Source organism: Adiantum capillus-veneris, chromosome 23, assembly GCF_014529385.1.
Source record: "Adiantum capillus-veneris isolate H3 chromosome 23, ASM1452938v2, whole genome shotgun sequence".
Classification (NCBI taxonomy): Eukaryota; Viridiplantae; Streptophyta; class Polypodiopsida; order Polypodiales; family Pteridaceae; genus Adiantum; species Adiantum capillus-veneris.
In genome coordinates this window covers 90,205,684-90,232,461 of record NC_140953.1, presented here as the reverse complement: position 1 = coordinate 90,232,461, position 26,778 = coordinate 90,205,684, and the positions used below count along the sequence as shown (strand labels likewise).

Below are 26,778 nucleotides of genomic sequence, written 5' to 3'. Positions count from 1 at the left end.
TCGTGAAAGATTCTATTCAGGCCTTGTGGACATGTAGTAGAGACAGTAATGTAAGCTCACAGAGTATATATGACACTTTTTTCCTATATTTAGTGGTGAAAGTTTGAATGTAAATTCTAATGAGGCAAATGAACAACTGTGGGACGGGTGTCTAACCTCACTCCTATCTTATTGCAGACCTAGCAAGAACCACGAATATAATTGTCAATCCATGGGACGAAGCTGACTTGACTAGTGCATAGAGGCTACAAGAGGTTGTCAATCTCTTGGAAAGCAACAAACAACTCGCATCTAACTCAAGCTACACTCAAGTGACAAAAATCACCAAAAGCTAATCGTTCATCGGCAAACAAATCACATCCATTACAACATCAAACGACATCTAAACATTACGAACTTTTAAAACATGTTTATAAGACCTAAGTGTTGGGGTAAAGGTGCTCTGCCTTTTGCCCGCCTGGATATCCAATGTTCGGCCGCCTGTCCACGTGTGTACATACCCTTATTCTTCATTACATATGAGACTAAGGAACTCCTCATATTCAGTCTTGTGAAGCTTCTCCACCCACACAGCTTGTGCTCTTCCCCTTCCCCTTCCCCGCACGCACGCACGCATCTGTACACACGTGCACTCATTAATTGGTATCAAAGCTACGACTAGGCGGCTGTGGCGATCTCTTGACGATGGCAGAGCTCGATCGGAGCTCGGCACTTCATGGCACCGGATCGGGGTGATTTGGGGCGGATCCGACACAAATCAGAGAGATCGGGTGAGATCGGCGATTCTCGACTACCCTGCGCGCAAAGCCCCTCTTTGGCTTGGAGCATATCTTGGAACTTTTGAGATCTCTGTGTGCAGCAGATCTGGAATTGGGAGCTGCTTGGCTTGGAGTTTGATGTGTGCAAAGGCTTGGAGAGCATGAAGAGAATCGAGTGCTTTGAGCCCATGTGTTACATACACCGGCAATGCAGTGTGTAAGCTTGAGCTCGATCGACTGTGGGAGAAGCAGTTTGCAGTGAGCTCGACATTGGGGCAGCCAGAGGACCGAGCAGCAAAAAGGAGGGCTCAAATTGAGGCAACCAGCTGAAATTGAGGCTCCACAGAAGCTTGGGGGGAATTAGCAGACAGTGATGGAGGGCCGAGCAATGGCAAGCAAGGAGAGGAGCAGTCGGGCAGTACCAAGCAGGTTGTGACAGGTAGACTAAGCAGTAGTGCTGCCTGCAAAGCAAAGTTAAAGAGAGAGAGAGAGAGAGAGAGAGAGAGAGAGAGTCTCAGCCGTGTGCAGGGAAATCCACACACACACACACTCCATAGGAACTTGGGGAGAATTGCAGTAGTAACCGAGAGCTACAGACAATCGAGTTGGTTGTATGGTTGTGTTGAACACACACACTCTCTCTCAAGCAGCATTGCCACATCGAATGCAAGGCATCAAGCTTGAATTGGGGCAGTAAATTTGACAATTGAGTTTGAAGCCTTGGGAGTTTCGGGCAGCCACAACAGGAACGTGAGCAGAGGCAATTCTTGCAGTAGCTTGCAATGCTAGTAAAAGCAAGCAGGTGTGGTGGCGTCCACACACACTCACACTCACACTCTGCAGTAAGGGGAATCGTCAGACTCTGCAGCTCGACAGAGGCAGAAAAGAATTCAGATTTTTTGTTTTTGTTTAATTCTTGCTTACACACTTTGTGTGCAAGGGGCTATTCCCGCCAAGCCCTTGACCGCCCCCCTTCCCTCGACTTCTCGACTTTGTATGCTCCCACCACCAAAGTCCCAAGTCCCCGAGCTTGGAGATAGAGAGAGAGAGAGAGATAGAGTCTCTCACCACGGGAAGAGCTTGAGATAGAGAGCAACTATGAGAGAGAGATAGCGAGCGATTGAGTGAGAGGAGTGAGATACTGCCTGCCTCTTTTGGCGTGTGGTCACACACACAGGCAAAGGTGTGCAAGTACCGGCGAGTAAGCCCGGACATCACCCGGCATCGGCCCGATTTTGCCGCCCTTTACGACGATTGAGCTTGAGATAGAGAGAGACTGTGTGAGAGAGATAGCGAGCGAGTGAGTGAGAGGAGTGAGATATAGCACGCCTCTTTTGGCGTGTGCTCACACACACAGGCAGATGTGTGTAAATACCGGCGAGTAAGCCCGGACAACCCTTTACGGTGATTATTTTTCCTCTTCTCGACTTCAGATTATGGCGACCCATCATCGGTTTTGACACCAATTTTGGTGCTTTCACAATGTCTCGGTGATTTTTCTCCTCTACGGCCTCGAGTATTGACGGCTCGCCTTGGCGCATTGGTTTTGACACCGATCAGGCAGCTATTCGACTAGCACACTTTTGCCTGGCGACGAAAGCGAACATCGAGAGTTTTCTCGACTTCGAGCACAGGCGGCCATACCATTGGCACTTCCGCCCGGCGGTGAAAGATGGCTCCGATGGCCATCCCCACTTTACGACTTCGACAGTCATCTCCAGTTTCGGCTTTGACGGCACATACCGACAGATACGGCTCTAACGAACCATTCCAGAGCAGATTTCTCCCTTGAGCACACACAGCTCTTTACAGCCTTTTCGATCGATGTGTTTACCGATCGATGAGGTAGTAGTTACAATTTTTCAGCGGTTTTGCTTACAGGTTGCAGTGCAGCTTGTGTGGAGCATTAGAGAGCAGTTTTTTGCATAGTTTGGTGCAGTTGCATGCTATGTATGCTTATGTGGATACAGCTTGAGCTAAGTATAGCTCGTAGGTAGCAGACTTACAGGTTTACAGGTGTTTTTGGACAGGTACACGTCCATAGAGCCACTCGGTCAGGAGTGAGCCAGTTTGCCAGGCTTTTAGCAGTGTATGTAGATCATTTGTGGATCTGTTTTACTGAGACAATGGGTGTCTAGTTTTCATGCGATTTGGTGAGATTTTTTGAATTTTTACTTAGTTTCCAGGAGAAACTCTGTCGAATTTGTCCCAAATTCGCACCATGGTTTGCACGTATTCATAGTTTTCTCTCTGATGGTGTAGTGGTCGAGTTGACTCCCACTCTGGCAGTTATCTGCAGTTTTTTGGCTTGCGGTTTGTGTTGAGTTTTGACTCATTTTGCAAAGGAAATTTTATTCGTTTTTCCCCATCTTCTTGCCATAAAAGTTCGCAGTGTTATTCCATCTTGTACAGTGGTCGATATATTCCCACTTTGACAATGATCGAGTACTTACTCTTACTTTGACAGATTTTGACAGGTTTCGTCAGTTTGGACACGGTTTGGTGTTCTTGTACCCAGTCTCACAGGAGTGAGGATTGTGATTGTGCATGCTTGTGTGGCTACAGATCGACAGTCACAGGTTTCACAGGTTTTTGCAGATATTTTGCGGGCAGTTTCTCTTGTGGGATGCGTTTTGATGTAGCTTGTCCTCTACTTGCGTATATGGTTATGTGCTTTACACTTAGTTGTGCAATTTGTCCCAGTTTATGCTTGCGAAGTTTGTAGATTGTGGAGTTGCTTTTAGGCATATGTTAGCGTCTGTCATAAAATATAATATCTAACCAATCCAATTGATTTTCTCATATTAAACTAATCATTTAATGTGGGATAATAAACGGGAACAAGGGTTAGAATATAGACATGTGCTTATGGATCTATCTCAACACGGGGCCAATGGTAAAGGGTTCCAAATGAGAGACGGTCTGTCAAAGAGCAATGCTACCTAATGAAGCTTAAAAAACGTTAGGGTTAGCTTCATTAAAGACCTCCAAAAGTTAGTGTTAAAAAGTCTTTTGACCTTACGCAAGCTAAGGCTAACCTCGAGGTGGCAATCGTACCCAAGCATGAGGTGCTAAGACGCTTAAAGTGGTTGTAGGAACCTTACCCAAAACATGAGGTGATTTTTATGCGTAAATGACTAAGGTTTTTGAAATGTTGAATTCAAAGATAAGTTCCACGCGTGATTGACCAAGGTTTGAAGTATTCAATTCAAAACAAATGACTTAAGAAACATAAAAGGCACATGGTTGCTTGATTGAATAAGTCCTTGAAGTATTTCATTCAACCAAATGACTTAATAAGCATAAAATACACATGTTCAAATGATCCTCCGCATGTGGCCCTCATGATGTGCTTGAATGCTATTAGGTTTTAAAAGGTCCAATGAGAATTTAGATACATAAAAATAAATAATTAAGTTCTTTCTCTCAAAAGAGGACATGTCCAAAGAAAATAATAAAATAATACGAGAGAGAGAGAGAGAGAGAGAGGTGGACCAAGCATGAGAGGGGGGGTATACTCTCCCACACACACACACACACACACACACATTCTCTCATTGTGTGGAGTGTAAAATGTAAGAGCTCCATCTCCTTCTCCAAGTTGGTTGAGAAGTGGAGAGCCTACACCAACACTCTTGGCTATGGAATGCAAATCCAACCAAGAGTCATGCTTCAATGCTTAAGCTTGCCATCTTCTTCATCTTTATTACTATACTATTATGCTATGCTAAGCAAGAAGAGTGATGATATGTGAGGAACTATTTCTTTCTCCTATGGAATGTTTCTTCTTCCTCTTCCCTACCCTCATTCCCTGCTAGCTCTCTCCACCTTCTAAGGTGTTTGAGGCCTTGGAACTGAGGTGGCTTGACTAATGCACCTGCCACATTCAATCTTTTGATGGAGAAATATTTAGACCCCACCGCAAGTTCACTGTGATGATATCATCATCTACTCCAAGTCCTTGGAGGAACACAAGCAACATCTCCAAGTGATTGTTCAATCATTGAGGAAGAACAAGCTTTTCCTCAACCAAAAGAAAAGTGAATTTTTCCTTCAAGGTATTCAATACTTAGGTCATATTTTCTCTCAATATGGTATCCGTATGGATCCATTGAAGTTAGAGGTAATAAAATCATGGCTTAACACTAGAATGGTAACAGAACACTTTTATGTCCTTGGACACTTTTATGTCCTTGGACACTTTTGTGTCCTGCTAAGTGACCATTTTTCTTGAATTATTTGAAGAGTATGAAAATGAATTTCTAGGTGCTATATATCCACAAAGTTGTCGTATGAGCTGAAAAAAACTTAGCATTTTTTTTTGAGTATCAATCTCACCATTAACCTTACTCTTGCACAACATTTTTGAACCTAAACTGTGTGAAAAAACGGGTCCTGTTTTTTTTTTTTTTTCAATTTTTGGCAACTATACCACTCTAAAATTCATGTTTGTGAGGTTTAGATGGCTATTGGTTAGGCCTTCATAGTTCTCAACATGTTTTGATGCTTGTAGAGAGAGCTAAGTGTTAAAATTGAAAGTTATGACCAATTTACAAGAATTGCATAATCCTGTTTTTTGGCATTAGCACTTCTATGATTTTTTAGTGGCTTTCTTGATATCCAAATTCAATTTTGATTGTGTAAGTGTAATGTATAACATAAAGCTAATCTTCCTTGAGTTTTGGGGGACCTAATATGCTATATAGCATAGTATATGATGATGGTTGAGTTTTTTGATTGCTGAAGAATACAATACATTTTAGAGTAGCAAGTATAACTTTCTCAATATTGCTAGTTTCTTAGGCCAATTGTGTGTATTTTGCAGGTAGTAACCATATCTAATCATAGACTACAAACTTGGCTAGGCTAGATATTGAGTAGTTTCTATGGGTTTCTAGAGGTCATAATGCTAAAGCCAGTTTTTTATGTTTGTTGTATTTAGCACTTTATCATTGCCCCCAAGGTTCCAATTGTAAAAGATCCATTATCCTTTTGACATGCTCCATGGCTCCTTTTGAATCCAAAGGCCCAAAGGGAACTAATAAAACATGTATATAGTATCTGTATTGAGCGTGACTATAGAAACTTTGATGATAGGTCCGCACAATGGCAAAAATGCAACTTTTTTGTACCTTTTTTTTTTGCCCAAAAAAAAATAGTGAGGTTAAAGCAACCATATGTTTTGGTCACCAACCCAATGAAGTTAACGGGGCATTTTATCTCATGTCCTACAAAAATCCCCACTCTTATTTGTATGCAATCAACCCTAAGAAATTGCTATTTTGGGGAAAATGCACTAGTCCATCAACTTTGGAGGCTTGTAGTGACCAAGGGATGAGAAAAATTACAAGTTTCTCATTTTTTCCATATGTAGTAGTTATTGAACTATAAGCTCATGAAAGGATTTTTCAAAATGAGTGGATCTACTATGGTTTTGGAATTTTTTTCCAAAACCCTGAAAGGACACTTTTATGTCCTGTTAGGTTACCATTCTAGTGTTAATCCAAGGAATCTACATGAGCTAAGAAGCTTTATTGGTATGTGTACATACTATAGACGCTTCATAGCAAAATTTTCTCAAATAGCAGGACCATTACATGACTTAGCAAATAAGATCGTTAAGTATTTATGGACTGCTAAGGAGCAAAAAGCTTTTGACAAGCTCAAAGAGAAGCTTACCTCTCAACCAGTCCTCATACTTTCGGATCTCTCAAAACCATCTGAGGTCCAATGTGATGCTTGTGGTGATTGCCTTGGAGCAGTCTTGCTTCAAAAAGGGCATGCCATAGCATATGAGAGTCGAAGGCTCTGTGCTGTAGGTGCTCTTGTGAACATAATTAGATATCTCGGATTCTTATTCAACCAGATCTTTCTCCACTTGGGGTGGATATCCTCTGATGCTTTTGCCTGCATACCTTTGTATAGTCTTTCTATTACATGTAGTAGCTCTACTTTGATCAAAGGGTATGGTAGTGATTGCTGATTCCATTGTGCATTGATTTGGTTGGGAGTGAGTTGAGTGACATTGACTGAGTGGACAACTCTCAACTCCCGATCCATCGCTGCTTTCTATTCTGTATCTGTCTCCTAAGAAACCTGCTCCTTTAGTGCATCTTCCTCAGATTTAGAAAGCTGGACCATGGGCACTTGCTCAACATCAGTCAGTGGTACTTGAAAATTATCATTCCCTTCTAGCCCTTCCGTCGGTTGTGTTTCCATCTCAGCAAAAGAGACTGAAGGAATGTCAACAATTGGTTGCTCTGAGGGACCTGCTTGTTCTTGTGTCTTTGGTTGTCCCTTTCTCAGCAGCTGATTGACTCTTTTTAACTATGCTATCTCTTTGAGCAGTTGCTCTTCTCATTGTACCTGCATCAGTGCAAGGTATCTTCTTTGTGATTGCTCTAGCTTCAACTCTAATTCGATATCCTTATTTCTCTTTTCTAAAGTCTTATAGACTTCATATGTACCTTTCATCGAGGTGACAACAAGATTTTCCCTTATCTGTCTCAAAAATGCTGCGTGATCATTAATCCTTTGCTCAGAGTATTGCAGAGAAGCATTTTCTACATCGAGATGCACTTGGATCTTTTGTACTGACAGAGTGGTGGTTAGGAGTTCATTTGTTACCTCTGTCAGTTGTTGATCTTTGGTCTTGCAGGAATCGGACAATTTGGTTAAAAGTTCTCCCAGCTCCTCCATTTCTTTCTACTACTTTTCTTTTGCAAGTTGGTGTTGTTCTACTTCATCTTTTAGCTCTTTGCCTTTTCTTTGTAGATTTGAGATTATGTTCATCCTGTCATCCAGCTCTCCTTGTACAACATCGATGACTAGCTCAAGATCTCTAGCCTTAGCACTGCAGTTAAGTGCTGCTGTTCGCATTTTTTTGATCATCACCTGCATCTGCTTGGCATATTCATTGACTTGCATGATGACTTTATCTTTTGTTTCCCATTCTTTAGACTTTGTAGGTTGTCTATATATTTCATCCATTTTGGTTTGTGTCTCCTTGGGTGGTGCTATTGTGGCTGCTTGTGGTTGCGGGGCGGGGGTTCTACTTCTCCTTGAGGTGTTGTGGCTACCTCGGCTGCTTCTGTTGCTTGAGGCTTTGTGGATGCCTCGACTGTTTCTTGTTGGGTGGTCATAGAAGGATCTACCTCAGTTTGTTTTTGTGCTTTTGGTTCTTCAAAACTTGCTGCTTCCTGCGGTTCTGACTCTTTTCCTTAGGCTTCCTCACCCTCATTGGGTTTAGCTATTGGTGAAGGGTGAGGGCTTGGCATTGGGTGGTTTGCCTGCTCCGTAGTGGGTGAAGTGGGCATCGGAGACATCTCCCTGTAATCATGATGTGTTTCACTTTGTTCCGTAGCCTCTGCTTGTCTTTATTTCTCTGTTGTGTCTTCTTTTGCTTTCTTTTTAGCTTCTTGAGCTTCTTTTAACTTTAGGGCTTTTGCTTCCGCATACATGCGTTCAAGAAAGTTTGTGGGGTCCTCTGCTTCTTTCCTTGCAGGGTTTTTAGTTCTAGTTCCCCTTATCTCTCTTGGAACCCCCCTTTCGGGGTCCTCACCTGCAGCTTGGCGGCTTCTTTCATAAGTTTGTTTTTCTCTTTCAAACCTCGTCTTCTTTTGTTGAGGTTCTTCTTGATATGCACCTACATCTTTCTTCTTCATTTCTTCAATTCTGGCCCTTCTCTCCTCATTGTCTGATCTCTCATTGCTATGAGCTTCGTGGGAGCTTTTGGCAGATTCTTCATTTGACTTAAACTCTCTTTGATGAACGTGTGGTTCTGGGAGAAGGTTGTGCAGACACTATCCATGTGTTCTGATCTAGGGCAGGCGGCAAATTGTCAGCCATGCCAATAGCATGATATGCTATTCTCGTCAGCACTTCAAGTGCACCCAGATAGGTGATTTTACCTTCTTTCTTCGTGCCTTTCAGTGTTGTCAGCACATATTGTGCATGATCAATTGGTTTCCTGGTTGTCGACTTCAGGTGAACGTGGTCGCAACCGCATGGTTTGGGGTGGTGTACCAGGGTGGTCTCTTTGACAAGAAATGGAAGTGCTGATGGTATAGGCGAGCTGGTTCTTCCAGTTGCCTTTGGATGAGGTCAGCAAAAGTGGAAGAAACAGTCTCCTGGGTGAATGCGCTTGCTATCTTTCTGTCTCGGGCCCACATCATCATACCTTCAGTAGGTAGCTTCAGTGCCTCGGCCACAATCTCTTTTGTGATAACTACTTCTACTTTCTGTCCTTGTTGGTCGGTGATTTGGGCTGATCCATCCTCTTTGATAGTAGACAATATCTCATAGGCTTTCTAGAAATCTACACCACATGGTTCCTTATCGTAGAAGTCCCTGAGGCCTAGCCTTCTGTTAGCTTCTTTGGTGTCTGGCTTGGCTGTTACATCATAAATCTCTTTTGGGAGCAATTGTAGCTCTACTTGGTGTCCTTCTTTGCTCTTAAACCTGCTTGTGAAAACCGTGGTGTTTTTTTCTTCAAGTTGTTCTCTTGACAAGTATGTTTCCTTGGCCGTCTTTACTGAACTCGGTCCGGGTTGGTAGGGTGGGAACTCTTGCAACTTTTCTTTCTGGGACACCCTTTTCTTGGCCTTCTCAGCAACTTGCATTGCTCCTATTAAGTGAAGACAGTGCCAATAGTTAGAAAACTTTGCAAATCCCGCTTTGAAATGCGTTGAGTCTGAATTGCTGACAAATTGAGTCCAATTTGCTTCAAATTAATTTTGGAGCATGCATAGATGCATAAAAACATATAAAGATCAAAATCATAAAGTTCAAGCAAAAATTTGCAACAAAAGTAAATAAATCGCGATTATTTACAGTTGGGAATTTTTTCCAACTTTTTGCATTTTTGATATGATAGGCTTGAACTGTAGGGCATTTAGGTGCTCTGAGTGAAGTGTGGGCTCATTTGAGTGCATTAAGTGGAAATGGTGCCAGATTTAGGTTTTCAGTCTCTGAAACAGTAGATATAAAGGGATTTTGAGATTTTGAGATCCAAACTTGCTCCAATTTGGTCAGTGGACTTGGGACATCATGTTCTTTGGTCCCATAAGATCAAAGCTGCAATTTTCCCCCATGTGATTATTATTGAAGCGCTCATTTGGATTACAATGAGAGTTTAAATGCTTTAAGCGACTAATAAAGTCTCTCACCAACTCTCCTTCCTCTCATTGGGATTTCTTGAGCTGAGAGGCTACACCCCAAAGCACTCCCTCTTGTATGTATTCTTTCAAGAACAGTCTCCTAAGGGTAAATCATTTTTTCTTCCGCCCTTAGGGTTCTATACCAATCCCCCGCCTTTCCACTTAAGGGTAGACTTAAAGCATTACTCTTATGCAGGTAATTGTGTTCTCCTAGAGAATCGCATATTTGTTCAAACACTTTGATATGCTTTCTCACATCCCCGTCTCCACTAAATTTTCGTGTGAGCTTGGCTATTTGTACTGCCTTACTTCTAGGCTCTCTATCAGGCGTGTTACGCATATTCTTAGCAATATATCAACCAATAGCTTGAGCAAATGTTGCCAAGTCACCTAAGTGAGCAGGCACCGTGGGTGAAGGTGCTCTAGAGACTACATGTGGAGTAGGTCTTGGCATTGGGCTTGGCGCATAGGAAGCCCTTGGCTTCCAAGTTTGGTACGGTGTTGTGCCATGTGGTGACCCAAAGTTCATATGTGCGGCCCTAGGCATAGCAGATGTCGGATGTGACATGCTAATGCAAGCTGGTATGGTCCCATTGAAATATGAGCTTGGGTGTTGTGGTTGTGTAGCATAGGTTGTTGAAACAATGGGAGGGGTAGGAACTACATGAATATGAGGACCCATGGGTGTATACGATTGGTACACACTTGTAGGTATTGTTGCAGGTATTGAGCTACCATGTAGTGATGCTTTACTAACAAATGAGGTCCATGGCGTGTTTCTGGGGATGCCCATCATTGGGGTAGGCATGGTAGCCGTGGTGTCATCAAGGAAAAGATGAGCTAGACTTGGAAAGGTAAAGCTATCACTTGTGGGCTCAGATTGCACTAAGACCCTGCACTAAGACCCCTGATGAAACAACATATGGAGGATCCATTAGACTTACCGAGGGAGTCTCCATTTGTGATAAGGTTGGTTGTTTATCCTTCCCTCTATCCAAGAATCTCATGAGACCCGTTGAAGGCATGTGGATCCCCTTGTTTTGTCTCTCTAGCTCAATAACCCTATGGATGACCTCAAAAACTCTTTATTGTTGATCCTCCATGCTAGTATCACCCGTTGTGGATTGTAGGACATCTAACCAACCCACATGATAAGTGTGACCTGTGTATAGGTCTGTTAGAGTTTTCGTTTGTAGTTCGTACTCCAGTTCTCATTTAAGAACACTCCATCTAGGATTGAGGTGCTAGGAGTGTCCTTTGAGCTAGATGCAATCTGGCTCTCTATGGGTTGGCCCTTAGTAATTGCTAAGTTAGGAGCACTCGATTGCTCCCCTAGCAAGGATATTGAGCTAGGGGCTTTTTCTTTTAACTCTCTTCGCCGTTGCCCCACCTTGCATAAGCTCTCACTTTCCTTTTCCCTAGCCGCAATGATATACCGCTCAACTTCTTGTACTTCAGCCAGGCTTCTACCATCATGTAATATAACCTCGGAGGGGAATAGCTCTGAAGAGTCAGAGGGTGCAATGAATGGAGTATTCACGTGCACACTCTCCAAGAGCATGGGGTGTGTGTTGGTCATGAATGGAAAATTTACTTCCCCACCCCCCTCATTTACATTGTTAGCTCGGTGTTTGGAGCGAGTGACTCTACTAAAGGTTTCCTTCAAGCGGCCAGGCATGCTTGGCCCGCACCGTGGGTACATGGCATGCATGTCCTGGCTTGAGATATCAATATTATACATTGGGTAACTCTCCATGACATCGTAGTCAGAGGAAGAGTCACTGGACGCAATATGCGGGTCCTGAGTGGTACTACCTTAGGTTCCCCGTTTAGGGCCTAGAGCCTAAGGTAGAGGAATAATGACTGCCCGCGTAAATGGAGACACTCTTGATGTGCTCGTCCTCTAGCACATGACTAGAGCGTAGGTTCATGTGACCTCGACACTCTAGAGGTGCTGATGAGTGCCCGTGAAGGCCGCTCTCACCAAGTTTTTTAGGTGTTTACAACTCAATTTTTTGTACTTTTGGTCCCTGTTTTTTTCCCAAGCCATAGACTATGACGTGCGATAGCTCAAAACAAGTGTCTTGGCTAGAGGGATGTGCCGTGCTTTACAACCCCCGATTCGGTTATGTACAGCCCTCAGAATCCTAAAACTAGTCTTTTCCTAGGTGAGGAGAGGACTAGAATTAGCAAGTCCAAAGGGTGACTGTGAAGGGGATGGTGGAGGACTTGAGGAACTGGTATTTTTAGAGTCAAGTGCACTATAGTTTGTAGAATCTTGGATTGGAAGAATTTTTATGGATTAGAATGTAGATAAAAGGATTTTTAACTAGATGAGCAAAGTTTTGTAGGGAGAAAATTATTCGACAAATGCTAGACCAAAACTTGACGAGCCATTGGTGATGAAGGCTTTACTTAATTTTCTAAAGTCTGAAGCTATTGGCTTTGTTAATATATGTATTCAAATATTTCTACATGATTCATCGTTAGATGCAAAAATAGGTAAGGATTACAAAGTTTTATGCTGTTGCAGGTTTGGGACGCTTTTTTTAATGGAAAATTCCCTATCAACATGGTTCTTGTAGGTATTATGGGAGAAATCAAACAAATATCAAATGTATATAAAGAGAAGGTTGATTTGGTGGTGTCCAAAGATCCTTATTAGCTTATCATTGCATGAGAGATGTGATACCAGAGTATCAATTGCTTCATTGGCTTTAAGAGATTGAACATGATGTCATTTGCAACATATCATCACACACGATCTGACAATGATTGTTGACTTGATTTGATATTTGTATTTTACATTGAGGTTGTGAAGAAATACATGCCTGTTTTGTGTCAAATGTAATCAGGTGAAGCTGATCAAACAGAAGCATTTTTATCATTTGATGTGGAGAAAATGTATCAATATAACAGATTAAAGACTATTTTCAAGAAGGATGATAGTGAAGGAGTACAGAAACTGAATGAGTGGTGCTCATCAGGGTACATTCAGCTTCTTGTAATCATACACATGAAAAATATGAGAGCTTTACTAATTTTTGAATTTACTTATTAAATGCTTTCACTCATTCAAGTGTTCACTGTTCACTAACTGAATGATTGTCAAGTGATCAATGGTCGAAATTGGAGATGTACAATACAACTATGACATCACAAAGAAACCAAAGAAATTTGGAGGGGAGAGAAAGATACAAAATGTTCCCCTACAATAAGGAGAAAGATACAAAATGAGCTAAATGTACCCTGATGAGCACCACTTTCTGTACTCCTTCACTATCATCCTTCTTGAAAGTAGTCTTTAATTTGTTGTGTTGATACCTTTTCTCCACATCAAATGATAGAAATGCTTCTACTTGGTCAACTTCACTTGATTTCATTTGACACAAAACAGGCATGTATTTCTTCACCGCCTCAATGTATAATACAAATATCGAATCAAGTCTACAAATGTTGTCAATCCCTGTTTGAAGATATGTTACAAATGACACATCATGCTCAATGTCTTGAAGCCAATGACACAACTGATACTCTGGTGTCACATCTCTCACGAGGTAAGCTAATACAGGATCTTTAGACACCACTAAATCAGCCTTGTTTGAATACACATTTGATATTTGTTTTCTTGATGCCATAATACATGTAGGAAGCATGCCAATACGGCATTTTCCATCAAAAAAGCATCCCAAATATGTGGCAGTATAAACTTCATAATCCTCACCTATTTTAGCATGTGACAATGAAGCATGTAAAACACTTTGAGTACATATATTAGCAAAGCCAATAGGTTCAAACTGTAAAGAATTAATTAAAGCCTTCATCACCGATGGATCGTAGTTTTGCTCTTGCATTCATCGAATAAATTTCTTCGTACAAAACTTTGCCCATATAGTCAAAAATCCTTTTATCTGCATTTGAATCAATAAAGATTCTTCCAATCCCATATTCTACAAACTAGTGCATTTGACTATAAAAATACCAAAGTACAAACCCCCCTCTGAAATAGAATCCTAAGACAAGTACAATAACCAAGAAGACTTGCTTGGGATCTTTCATGTCAAATAGCTTCACAAAATCTTCATGCAAAGAACTTAACAAGCCAAGATCTACACCTGTTGACTTGCATAATTTATCAACAAAATCGATGAAAAACATCATTCCATTAATACCATGCATGATGGAGGTGATGGTTATATTGTCTTGTGGGTGACTACCATGGGTCTATACCTTGCATTTTCCTCTAAGGGTGAATTTGGGCTTATCCTGGATTCATCTAGGTATATCATTCCATTAATACACTTTGTACACACATACCATTCCAATGCTGTAACAAAAAATCTATATCTATCTTTGTAGATGGAAAAGATTTTATGCATATTCAGACATGTCGTCTCAATAAAATCATTTGTGTAACGTATCATCTCCTCCACCCTTTCAAAACCCTTGAAGTCCAAAATCTCTATATACTCTAAGTGTTGCTTTACATTGTGTGATTCAAACACTAATCTCAAATTCAAAAGGCTTGCTCCTGTCCCTCACACAACAATTGCAAAAACCTTTGGACGTTTTACAAGCGCAATCAATAATGGCAAAAGCATTGATGTGCAACAATCTCTTAATGTTATAGAAGAGAATTGTTTGCTAAGATATTGATCCATTATTTGGCATTCATCAGTTACACTGAGACCCTCCCATTGCATATTTTCTATCATTTGTCGAACCATCATTTGAAACATACAAGAAATTGCATGCTAATTGCTAGAATCATCTCTTTGGACAAACTCATTAATAAGACTAGATGCCAATCTTTCAAAGATGTCTTTTGTTTGAAGGCATCAAAATTTTAGCTATACGCATAACCAGTCATAACTAGTGATCTCAGGCTGAGTCTCTTTACAAATTTTCCATATGAAAAATCTTGCAAAGAGTAGGGTAGAAGTACAACAACGGAGAGCTTATGTATTTGTGATTGGCTCTAAACCAAAAAGATATTGTAGATGCATAGCCACAATGAGAACATCCCTAGATTCGATATGTCCTCACCCTAAATATGATTGACTAGTGAAAAGCATGCAATTTTTATGGTGTCTCCATTCCAAAATTGTTCGCGACTTTTCAATGCCACTGGCTTCTAAGAGTACTGCGATATGCTTTGTTCTTTTCCAAGAACTAAAAAATTTATCCTTATGAATCTCTGATATTTCAAAAGGACAATCTATTGTGGTCCACAATAAGCTTGGCTCAATTGGAGACCCAAAAGTGCAAACTTGCTTTTTACCTTCAAGGTATACATGTGACCATTCTCCATATAGTGGAACACTTTTCAAAGATGGATACACAAAATTTCAAGTATTACTGCATATTTACATAACAAGTTTCTCACCCTGTAGTAATGATGGATGTTTAACGGGGGAACTATCAACCAAATAAGACTCTAATAACACCTTGACATCTTCCAAGCATGGAGGATCATTAAGGAGTCGCAAAGTTTTAAAACATGTTGCGAGATTGTTAGGATCTCTTTGAAGTGCATTGACAATCTTAACTCTTTTTCTTGGTGACCAATCTTTTGTAGCTTCTTGAAACAAGGCCTCGTCTAAAGGATCCATGTGAGAAAGAAAACAACAACAAACTGGTCATTGTGCATGTGATCCACAAATTGGCATCAATGTACGCATCAATGGCATAAAAGTGAAACTGACAGTCGTATAAGCTTGTATGTCATAGAGAAACTCTGCAAATCAACTCTACACGTGGTTGTAATGTCTTAGCCGAGCACACATGTCAACAAGAGCACCATACATGGCATAGATGTACACAAGAGCATGAGAATGTGTCATACATACTCACAAATCTCATCAACATAATAGTGATCCAACGCTTATGTCAAACATATCTAGCAATCAATGCGCTCAAAGACACTGAGCATGAACTCTTTTTTGCTTTCATAAATTTAACATACATGTCAATCCAAATCATTTTGTGAGCATGAAACTTCTTTCAACAGCCCTGGCCAACAAAATTTTGTTTTTGAATGTCAACCTTGCACAATGCAATCGGAATTTAAGATGCAAGCATATATGATTGCATCAACAAGAGGTCACGAAGAAAACAATCACATTAAAAAAAAGGACAAAGTGTGTGTGTGTGTGCACGTGCGTGTGTGAGTAAGGCTTCTACATGTCTGAACGTGCTTCTGTGTGTGTGTGTGTGTGTGTGTGTGTGTGTGTGTGTGTGTGTGTGTGTGTGTGTGTGTGTGTGTGTGTGTGTGTGTGTGTGTGTGTGTGTGTGTGTGTGTGTGTGTGTGTGTGAGAGAGAGAGAGAGAGAGAGAGAGCACTTGCTTCGTCACAACATGGAGAGAATGACGAACATACTTTTTTTCAAGACTGGTGCCAATAGGGCAAAGTGGCTTAGCGGCTGGTTTTAAATCATTAAAAAAAGAGTATCTTTCCTAGATGCTCATACAACTCATGAGTAAATATCTTATCTAAAAGTAAGGCTTCTCCCCTAAGAGGTGGTGTGGGCATGTGGGGCAAAGCCTTCACCTTACCCTCGACAAGCCACCCTTGGACTATCCATTTTAATCCTCAAGCTTGGGTAGAAATCGACCGTTTTGAGGACAACGGGAGCTCCTAATGACCACACTATGTTGTAAAGCACGCCAAGCTCCCCTAAGCGATACTCTCATTTTGAGCTATCACATGATCTTATCCATACTTTGGCCGTCAAAAAAGATTAAAAAACAAGAAAACAGCGAGTAAAAAACGGGGTGCAACACGTCCACGAAATCAATCGAATAACCTTCGAGGGTACTCACCAACGATCTTAGGGTGCCAAAGTCACATGCATCTATGCTCTGGTCATATGCTAGAGTCCAAACAACTAGCAAGTGCATTGATTTACACAGGTACCTATTGTCCTTTCACGCTAGGGTCTAGGCCCTTGGCAAGGACCCAAGGTAATGCAACCCAAGACCCAAACATAGCAGCTAGTGACTCTTCCTCTAACTATGATGTGATGAAAAATTATCCTACACCAAACCATGAGAGAGAAAATGAAAACATTCATATATGGGCCCCATAGCTTGGATCTAGCATGTTTAGACGTTGATGGAAACCTTTAATAGAGCTACTCGCTCTGAACTTGCGATTGGGGAAGTAAATGAAGGGGGTGGGGAAGTTGGTTCACCCTTCACATATCATGTAGACTCCACACTCCCTAAGAGTTTCCATGTGGGCATCTTACCCACTTTGTTTAATGAAGGCCCTATTGAGCTACCACCCTCCGAAGTTTTCTCCAAAGTAGTGGGTCCTAAGAGTCAAACAACAAGAAGCAGCATTGCATCCACTTCTAGGGAACCCTCTAGTACATCATGTTTGGGTGGGGTATTTCTCAATGAAAACTAGGAATATATCCTACACACGGAGACTTTGACCGACCTATACACGGGTTGCACATACTTGTGGGTTGGTTAGAGGAGGTACGATCCACATCTAGTGCCACTAGTCTAGAGGAACAACACATGATTTGCAATGTCATCCATAGGATTATCGAGTCTAAGAGGCATAACAAAGGGATGAACATACCTTCGACAGGTCCTATACAATTCTTAGACACGGGAAAGGGAAACAACCAACTTTATCACATATGGAGACTCCCTTTGTGAATCCCATAGATCCTAACTATGTTGTTTTGCCTAGAGTCTCAATGCAATTTGAGTCCACAAGTAGTACTTTTAGTTTTCCAAACTTGGCTCAGATTTCTCTTAAAGAAACCACAATGCCGACTCCAGTCACGAGCATGACAGAGAGTGCATCCATGACCTCTATAGCTAGTGCGATGTCGCTACCTAGTGGTGTAGTACCTACAAGTGCATATCGACCATAAATACATGTTGCCACTCATGCTAATGTGGCTACTACACCCCCAATTATACCAATGTCATATGCTCCACGAGCGTATTATCCAAGTCCTTATTCAAGTGGGGCTATGCGTAGACACACGTCACGCCCTGCATCTTGACTGCATGTATGCCAAGGCCAATGCCAACCCCTATTCCACATGTAATTCCACCAGTGACTCCATCAGCCATACCTACTCACACAGGCAATTTGACAGTTTTTTCTTAGGCTATCGGTCCCTCTATTGCAGAAAATATACACAACACACCTGAGAGAGAACCTAGGAGTAAAGCGGTACAAGTGGTTAAGCTCGCATAGAAATTCAACGGTGGCAAAGATGCTAGAAAGCATATTGGAGTGTTTAAGCATGTATACAATTCCTTGGAAGAGCATAATGAGATACATAAGTGCAATGAGTTGAGATTGACCCTGAGCAGAAAAGCTGGAGATTGGTATAAGACTTCAAGGGTTCAGGAGCGCACTCGTTACTCTACTCTTTGAAGATTGTTCTTGAAAGAATACATACGAGAGGGTGTGCTTTGTGGCATGGCATCTTAACTCTAGAAAGCCGAGCGTGAAGAATTCGAGTAAGTGAGAGACTTTATTAGTTGACTAAAGCATCTAAACTCTTGTTGCAGCACAAATGAGCATTTCATACTTCTCAATAGATTTAATCGAGGGCTACGACATGAAGAGATTTATAATGGCCTAGTCATTCGAGGCATTGCTACTTGGGAGGCCGTCACTGCAAATGCAATCCAATTGGAGGACAATTTAATGATTGCAAGAAATACGGTGACTTCGGATTCAAAGTCTGCTAGCTCACAAGTGTCTGGACATGAGCCAATGACTATAAAGCCAATCGTTAAAGAGAAAAATATAGCTAACATGACCTTGGAGCATGTCACCAAAGCTATCATAGCTATCCAAAAATCCATGAGAGGTAATCATGCTCCACCAAATAGTCATATGTACCCAAAGAGGAAGCAACAATGGTGCTCAGTTTGCTTGGGCCTACATGGTACCAATGAATGTTCAACTTTTAGAGCCAAATTCAATAGAAATTGCAGTGCTTGTGGTAAGTATGGGCATCAATCTAAGGATTTTCTAATGCTTAAACGCATGCTAGCAAGCAGGCCACCTATAGCCTAGCCAAATACACCTCAAGTACCTACACTAATGCCTGCTCCACCTGTTGAGCAAACACAATCGTACTTAGTCTCTAGGCCTCAAATTACTATCTGATTTGTTTCTTTACCAGCTTGAGTGCTAGGACCATAGCCTCCATACCCAAGAGTTACCTCGATGAACCAGTTATGTTGTGAGTCATCTAGCATATATGATTATAATGATGACTTTGAGCCTATCGTTCCGTACGGGCTTGATACATTTGAAATGGGTCCCAGTACTACATGGAGGATCCTTTTGGACAAGTCAAGCATTGTATATCAAGCGTCTGCTTTTGCTCCAAGGGGCCAAAATATCAATAGCTTTTCCAAGAGACCACCTCTCCAATGCTTAGAATGTGGTGGGCCACACCGTGTAGCAGAGTGTCCTAATAGACCAAGAAAGGTTGCTATCCAAATGCAAGCAACTCAAGAGAGCACATCTACAATGCCAGTACTCATGCGCAATTGATGTGGTATAGATCATTTGATTGCACAATGTCTACATTATCCAAATGAGCCCAAGATAACACCATTGAATTTAGTTGAGGTCACTTGTGGTACCTGTGAATCTAATTACAAGATCAATGCTACAAAATTCCAACTATGTTCTTGAAGAGAGAGATATTTCATCAATTGCCCGAGTAAAGAAAAACAAGACACGAAGAAAGAGGTTGCTAAATGCTTCAAGCTCAAAACCTAGCTCAAAGACTAACATAGGGACCATAGATGATCTTGTGTATATGGATGACCCTGAGGATGACTTGGATTCAATAGAGACAATGGAGACCAAAACCGCTACTGTAAGGGGAAAATCCAATGAAGAGAACCATGGGAGGGGATCAAGTGAAAATATGGTTAGGGGAAGCCATAGAGAATTGCAAAAAACACCAAATGAGTTTCAAAAGCTAATCCCTATATACACAAACCCCAAAGATCGTCCATGAGGGCCAAAAAGTGTAAAGCAAAAGAAGAAGATTGGAATGTATCCAAACCCAATAGAGGAAATTGAGAAGTCCAACATTTGAGGGGTTTGGTCAAACTCACAAGAACCACAAACCATTAGCCATACCCAATATCATTGGGGAAGAGAGTGAGGGAGAGACATCATAAAGTGGGCATGCACCTTTCTTATTGGAAAGAATATTTAGTGAGGGAATGCCTGACACCATTGAGGAAGTGGAGATTTCATCTTCACCATTCTCTTGTCAAGGACCTGCATCTCAAAAGATGTGGTTGAATGTTGCCAACTTAATGGATTTCATTTCCTCAAAAATCCGAACCACTATCATATCCAAGTTGTATAGAGATCCTGGCTATTGCTAGCCCTTTGAACGTTCCTCAATGGAGAGCTACAGGTCGGATTATCACAGTTTGCACATATGAGTACACATGACTCGGTAATGAATTATGAGGAACAAGTAGCACCACCCGACCTAGAGGGCACGAGTCTATAGTTGAAATACCCATCAATGAGTTGGGACACTTTGAAGGTCATGAGACTAACGCAACTCTACACATCACCACTAAGGGGTTAACTATAAAGGGAATCCGTAATGGTGTTGTAGCAGTCAGCACTGTTACTAAGAATTGTTGGAAATCCATGGGAAGACCTCACCTTGGAGTTACATACATTGTGGTAGAGATGGAAAACGGAACTATTTGCCAAACCTATGGGGATGCTCAAGGATCTTAATATCAAGGTCCTAGGACATAGGGTAAGGCATACTTTCATTGTCATGGATTTTTTTAAAGCACCCTATATTATACAAGATGATCTTAGGACGACCCTTCATGAGGGAAGGATTTTTCTAAGCACCCTATATCGTATGAGATGATCTTAGGACGACCCTTCATGAGGGAAGCAAAAATGGTGCATGATTGGTCTAAAAACCATGTCTATCTACAGTTCCAAGACTCTTTCCTTAGAGTGGATCTTGTGACCAGAAAAGTACATCCTCTAGGAGGTAGAGCCATCATTGATAATTGCTCTGACACCACAGTTCACTCAGCCCCGCTAAAGTATTGCTATACTTGTAGGTAAGAGACGGGCACTGAGCAAGACTTTCCCTATATTTATGTATTACCTGGCATGACTGACTTAGATAATTTTGATTGGATACACCTAGCCGCGACTATAGATGCTTAAGGAACTAGAGTAACATCCTGGGTAGCACCAAAGAGGGAAAAGATACCACAAATTGTACATGTAAACATGTTCAGTGCAGTGAATATAACCTATAATGACAAGAGAGTTTCACATCTACCTAACAGTGAAAGCGATGATTCCTTAGAAGACTCTAACCAATATGATTCAAGGACTGAATCTCAGGGAGAAACTGACTCTGAGCATGATGAATTCAAAAATAACCCAAGTTTAGAAACAAAACAATCAAAGCCTAGTGCAACAACCTATGGTAGTTTATCCAAAAGCGAAGGGGACACAAACGAAGGCCAATCAAGAGACTCTGATCCACCAACGTCAATACCTAGGTAAGACAAGGAGGTCATACAAAAGACCAAGATATCGAGAGAATGTGCATGCTAGGATAAACAAAGAGAGATCTTCCACAGAATGGCTTAGTTATGTAAGGACATGTGATGCTCACCGAAAGTTGGTAGACAATTGGGGTGAATATCACTACAAGAGGTACCTAATATTAGCGATGCTCGCAGTGTGATGCTCAAAAGTGAAAACCCACCGCATCACTATAGGTGTCGCTATGAGTGTCGCTAAGCTACAAGCAAATTAACGACGCTCATATCGACACCCATAGCAACGTCGACATGGGTAAAAAAATAATCGAGAGCGTCCAAAAACTCAGATCTCAGATCCGAGTTTTTGGCGCTCAAGCAAGCAAGGGTAACCCGCGCTCTCCCTCTCTCTCTCTTTCTTCTCCACACACACACACACAATTTATGGTCTCACACCCAGGCCTACATGGTCAACCCCTTGATATATATTCTACATATTATGACCCAATTTTTTGGATTGGCTCTATGCTTGTCACACTCAACTCATTACTTGCAGATTTAAGGTCTAAACATATGATTCGAGATACACACACATACACAATACAGGGAACATAATTATGCATGATATCCAACATTTGATAAATAACTACAAACATGCAACCACACCACACACACACATTACGGCAGTTGTACTAACAAGATTTGTCATGACACAGACAACAACATCATTGGCAGAAGAGTAAAACAAAGATGAAGGACATACAACAGGAGCAGGAAGATGGAGCATGCAAACACGAAACCCCCTTCTTTTCAGTTTATTCTGGCATAGACAAAGCCAAGTACTTTGTAACTATTTTCATGATGCATGGCAGCATCTTGCAAATTATCAAATTTCTCTAAATGTACACTCTATGGAGAATAATGCATGCAAGGTCTCAAAGACATTATGGTGTCTGCATTTCAAGTATTGTCTTCCCCCCCCCCCCCCCCTTATTTTAACAACCTGAGCATGTACTAATATACAAATTACTAGGTAACAATAAGAAGCACTATTAGCTCTGCATCCATCTTACCAGTGGGACTATACATGTACTCATCCATACCCTTTCCCTAGGTTTGTAATTATACAAAATCACCAACAATGAATAAAGTTTTGAACTCAACACATCGAATATCATTATCTAAAGCCTTTAAGTTAACCAGCCCATGCAAGGGATGTTCGTGATCTTGGTAGCACCTCGGCCTATGTACCCTAGAATACAACCCTCCCACCACTTACACACAAGTGGCTGGCTCATTTGATTAAGACCCACACGCCATGCAATTGTGCGCTTGGCGTAGCTTAAACCAACTAACGGCTTCCTCAACATGAGGTAGCACCTGCCTATCAATAATGTCCTCTGCGAAGCTTTTTGCATCTCTTGCACGTGCCCCCCTTCCTATGGCACCCTTATAAGTTCATGTTAATAAAACAAAAAGTAAAACCACCCACTGGCTTACTTACAGGGAAAACCACGTTTTTTTCTATGGTTCAACCACTTGCAACTGCACAAAGGCTAAAAATAGCAAGACAATTAAGGTAAAACCGTATCCGGCTCTGGCGAAAGCTTATTGCAGCTGGCATGGCCAACGCAATGCCTTTAAGGCACCGAATGGATATTACACTATAAAAGAATGGCCTCGCAAGGCAAGCCTAAGCATAGCGCAGCAATATCCTTCGCAAGAGCATCTCTCTCATGCGCGTGCGCGTGTGCACACACACACACAGGAGCAAGACGGCTGAGCGTCTACATCTGCACATAGGAGCATCAATCCCTACACACGAGCAAGGGGGCTGCGGAATCACTGCACCTTCCTAATAATTCGAAGGAAATTTGTACACACGGGCAGCTCACAGGTTGCGCAGGAGGTAAAAACAGTTTTTTAATCAATTATAAGGCATAACAGTAGGTATTCAATCGAAGGTAACGTGGCTAGGAGAGCACTACCTTGAACATCCCGAAGCAAACGGAGCACTTCAAGATGACTACTGCAAGTAACAATCAGGTAAATTTAGCCTTGAGTATGAAGGTTTTTTTTAAAAAAATAAGAGCAAAGCCGTGTTTGTTCTTATCAGTTTGCCTTGTAAATATTATTGGACATAAAAAAGTATCAATATTTCACATAAGGGTTTGGGATAACCTCATATAAAACCAAGTCAGTATGTAAGGAGGTTTTTTTAATAAGAGGATGAAACAAAATTCAGCCTAAAATTTTATGAAAACAAATCTTAGTATATACTTACTTTTAAACCATAGGGAGAAAAGTGGCCCCTAAAGTAGCATACAGTGTATAAACGCTAGTACAGTAAACCTTAGATAGAAGGTTTTGTAAGTAAATACGAAAGATTTTTTTAATCCTTTGTTGTATAAGACACTTTTGTAAAGACCAATATACGTCTCGTTTGGAATATGGTTTTTTGAGAAAAAATGGTTTTTACAAACAGGATGCTGCCGAAATTTTCAAAAAAAATCACGAGTAATTATAGATTAGAAGATTTTTTCATATATAACATAACAAAAGGGTACCCCTTTAGCAATACATAAGTATGGTCTCGAAATTCTAAACTTACAATCGTTGATGATAAACAGGCATACAGGCAGACAACTAGGATGAGTGTCACTCGTTATATATTCAAGCTACAAAGGATTCGGGACAAGCTCATGGCAGCACACAACGGGCAAAATATAACCAGGCCATTAGAAATTAGAGACCCTATTTCCAAACCTCGTAAAATTGTAAGAGATTTCACAGACCGTAATCGACCATACCTACATAGACGAGCAAAAGAAAATGTAACATATACCTAGGAGTAGGGTTGGGCTTCAGGGTGTGAGCGATAACAAGCAGTGAGGATTTCTTGATATACCTGTCACCCATTTAGTGCAAATTAATTCTAATTGATTGTACTGGTGGTTGGTTGGCAGGTAAAGATCCCTACTTTCATCTGATAGGAGTTCCGGCTAAAAGCTCCTATATTTTTTGTACCGAAGGATCTTGTATTTTTTTAATCAAAAAGTTCTACTTTTTTATAACCATATGATAAGTGCAAACAGTATTTAAGTTCTCTCAGTATATGATTCTAAGCGATGGGAATTTTCAATCAAACACACACACCGTTTTCCCAAGATACCTTTGGTCGGGTATCTATCATATACTGAGAAAACTTAGTATTGATATAAAATAAATGATGATTTAGTTTTTCTATTCAGGCTTTTTGGATTCCATCTCTCACCCGTCTGGGATATGGAATAGAAGAAGGCATTCCTATTCCTCCAGTGGGGACCCAGTGTATTCTGTCTTGTTTCAAGGGTGTATAATTTCACAAAAAGCTACTAGATTTTGAGAAACAAGCCATACACACCCACTCTATATGAGTGTTAAACACAGCTTCTATTAATGACTGGCTTTCCTTATTGATTCTTTCTACAAAAGATAAAGATAAGGTTTTGGAGGCCTTTGTTACCTTCTTAGCTAAGCTTCCCATTATCGATGCACAAGATAGTTCTGATCTTGATTTCTATTTCTCCTCTTTGCCTACTATTGTGAACAAACTATATTTTATCAATAACCTTCCTGCCGTACCTATAGAAATGAAACACTCAAAAAAGGTTATCAACCCCCTTCTTGATCTTGACCTTCTGGAAGAAGAGGAGAAGGAAGCCCTCAACTTTTTGGCCGATGCAAACTCTGTATCCCCCGAAAGGGCAGTTTCTAAACTCTTTTCCGAGGTTATCCCTCTATTACCACCCAGACAAGTAGAGCTAGATGCTATTAGACTTGAGCATAAGCTTTGGGATTATGAGATTCTGAACCATCAGGCACCTTTTACAATTTCCTCTCTAGGGTTGCTTTGCAGTATTCCCACAGACATTGTTGAACAGTGTAAAACCTTAGCCTTACATTCCAAGCATCTTTTGGCACAAGATGTTCTCTTTGAACTTAAACAGGTCAAATTATCAAATGTCAATGGAAAGAAGTGTCCAAGCTCTTCAATCATTGCTCGCACCAAAGGACTCTCTCTTATGGACAGACAAAGGATCAAAAACGGTTTGTGAGAAACTGTTGGAATTCCTATTGACCCTTCCTAAAGTGCCAATGCAAAAGGGTGGATCCAAACTCCAATTGTTTGTCGTCAATTATTTGGTTTGATCAGTTTTTGTGGTACGTGTTCCAGAATTTACCAAGGTTTTTTCAATTCTCATTAGCCAAACCCACCCAGGTTTATGCCTTTATTGCATGGGTGGCCTCATTTCGGACTGAATTAAGGCATGGAGTAATCATCTACTATCAGTTTCATGAGCACATGCTAGAGGCAACCAAGAGATTGGTCCTATCCACACCGGGGACTCCACTACTTCAGAAGCTACACAACACACCTGTTTCCAACACAATCGAAACTCTACTTAAACCACCCAAAGGCAAGGAGCAGCTAAAAAAGATTACACATACACCAAGCAGCATGGCGTCAACCAGCAAGCGGCCAAGGCAATTCAGAGGATCGGAGGACTATGGGGATACTCCCAAAGCACTTGAATACCCCACTTCTGATGATCAGGTACATTTACTTCATACAAGAAATAATGGCTTATTTCACTTTGAACGTAATGAAGAAAAACTATTTACAAAAGCCACCTAGGCAAAGAAAGACATTGCAGAATATGAGCGAGCATTTAGATATGTTAGAGCTCAACTTGGAGATGTGTTTGCGTCCACTTAGTGAGATGATGCTTATATTTTAGTTTACTTTGGTCACTTTTGTAATCAGTGGTCTCTTTCGGATTATCTGACATATGTAAATGGAGATTTTTGTATATTCATGGACCATTGAGTTAAATTATACCATTTTATAATGATGGAGTCATGGGGCAAAGCGATTAATACACAATGTGGTGTGTCGTGATATTTTTTGTTGAATTTTGGAATCTGTAATCAAAAGTAAAGTCTTTTTATAATGATGGAGTAAAGTGATTAATACATAACGTGGTGTATTGTGATATTTTCTACTACAATTTGAACATCTATTCGCAAGTACATTCTTCTTATGATAATGATGTCTTGGTGCAAAGCGACCAATGCAGAATGTGATTTGTGGTTGTAGTTTTAGTTGAAATCTAGACACTATATTAGCAAATAAATTCTGTTTGGAATGATGGACTCATGGTGCAAAGTGATTAATACAAAATGTGGCGTGTAAGGATCGGGAGGGGAAGGGAGCTCAAGGAGGCTCAAAGGTGAAAAGCTCCATTGTTACAGAGTGACTGCACACACTTAATA

General features: G+C 41.0%; 1 long non-coding RNA gene and 1 pseudogene across 4 annotated transcripts; one reads left to right on the top strand and one right to left on the bottom strand.

Moving 5' to 3' along the window:
- The first annotated feature begins 10 nt into the window (after positions 1 to 10).
- LOC147428149 (uncharacterized) lies at positions 11 to 22,416 on the top strand. Of its 4 annotated transcripts, none has more exons than XR_015186032.1 (2): positions 11 to 1,197; positions 22,179 to 22,416. It is a non-coding gene; the product is annotated as an uncharacterized LOC147428149 (long non-coding RNA). The 4 variants fall into 4 exon arrangements; XR_015186033.1 differs by lacking the exon at positions 22,179 to 22,416 and adding an exon at positions 15,495 to 15,631; XR_015186034.1 differs by lacking the exon at positions 22,179 to 22,416 and adding an exon at positions 12,450 to 13,299.
- On the bottom strand, positions 13,065 to 15,528 carry LOC147428150 (uncharacterized; annotated as a pseudogene).
- Positions 22,417 to 26,778: the final 4,362 nt, after the last annotated feature.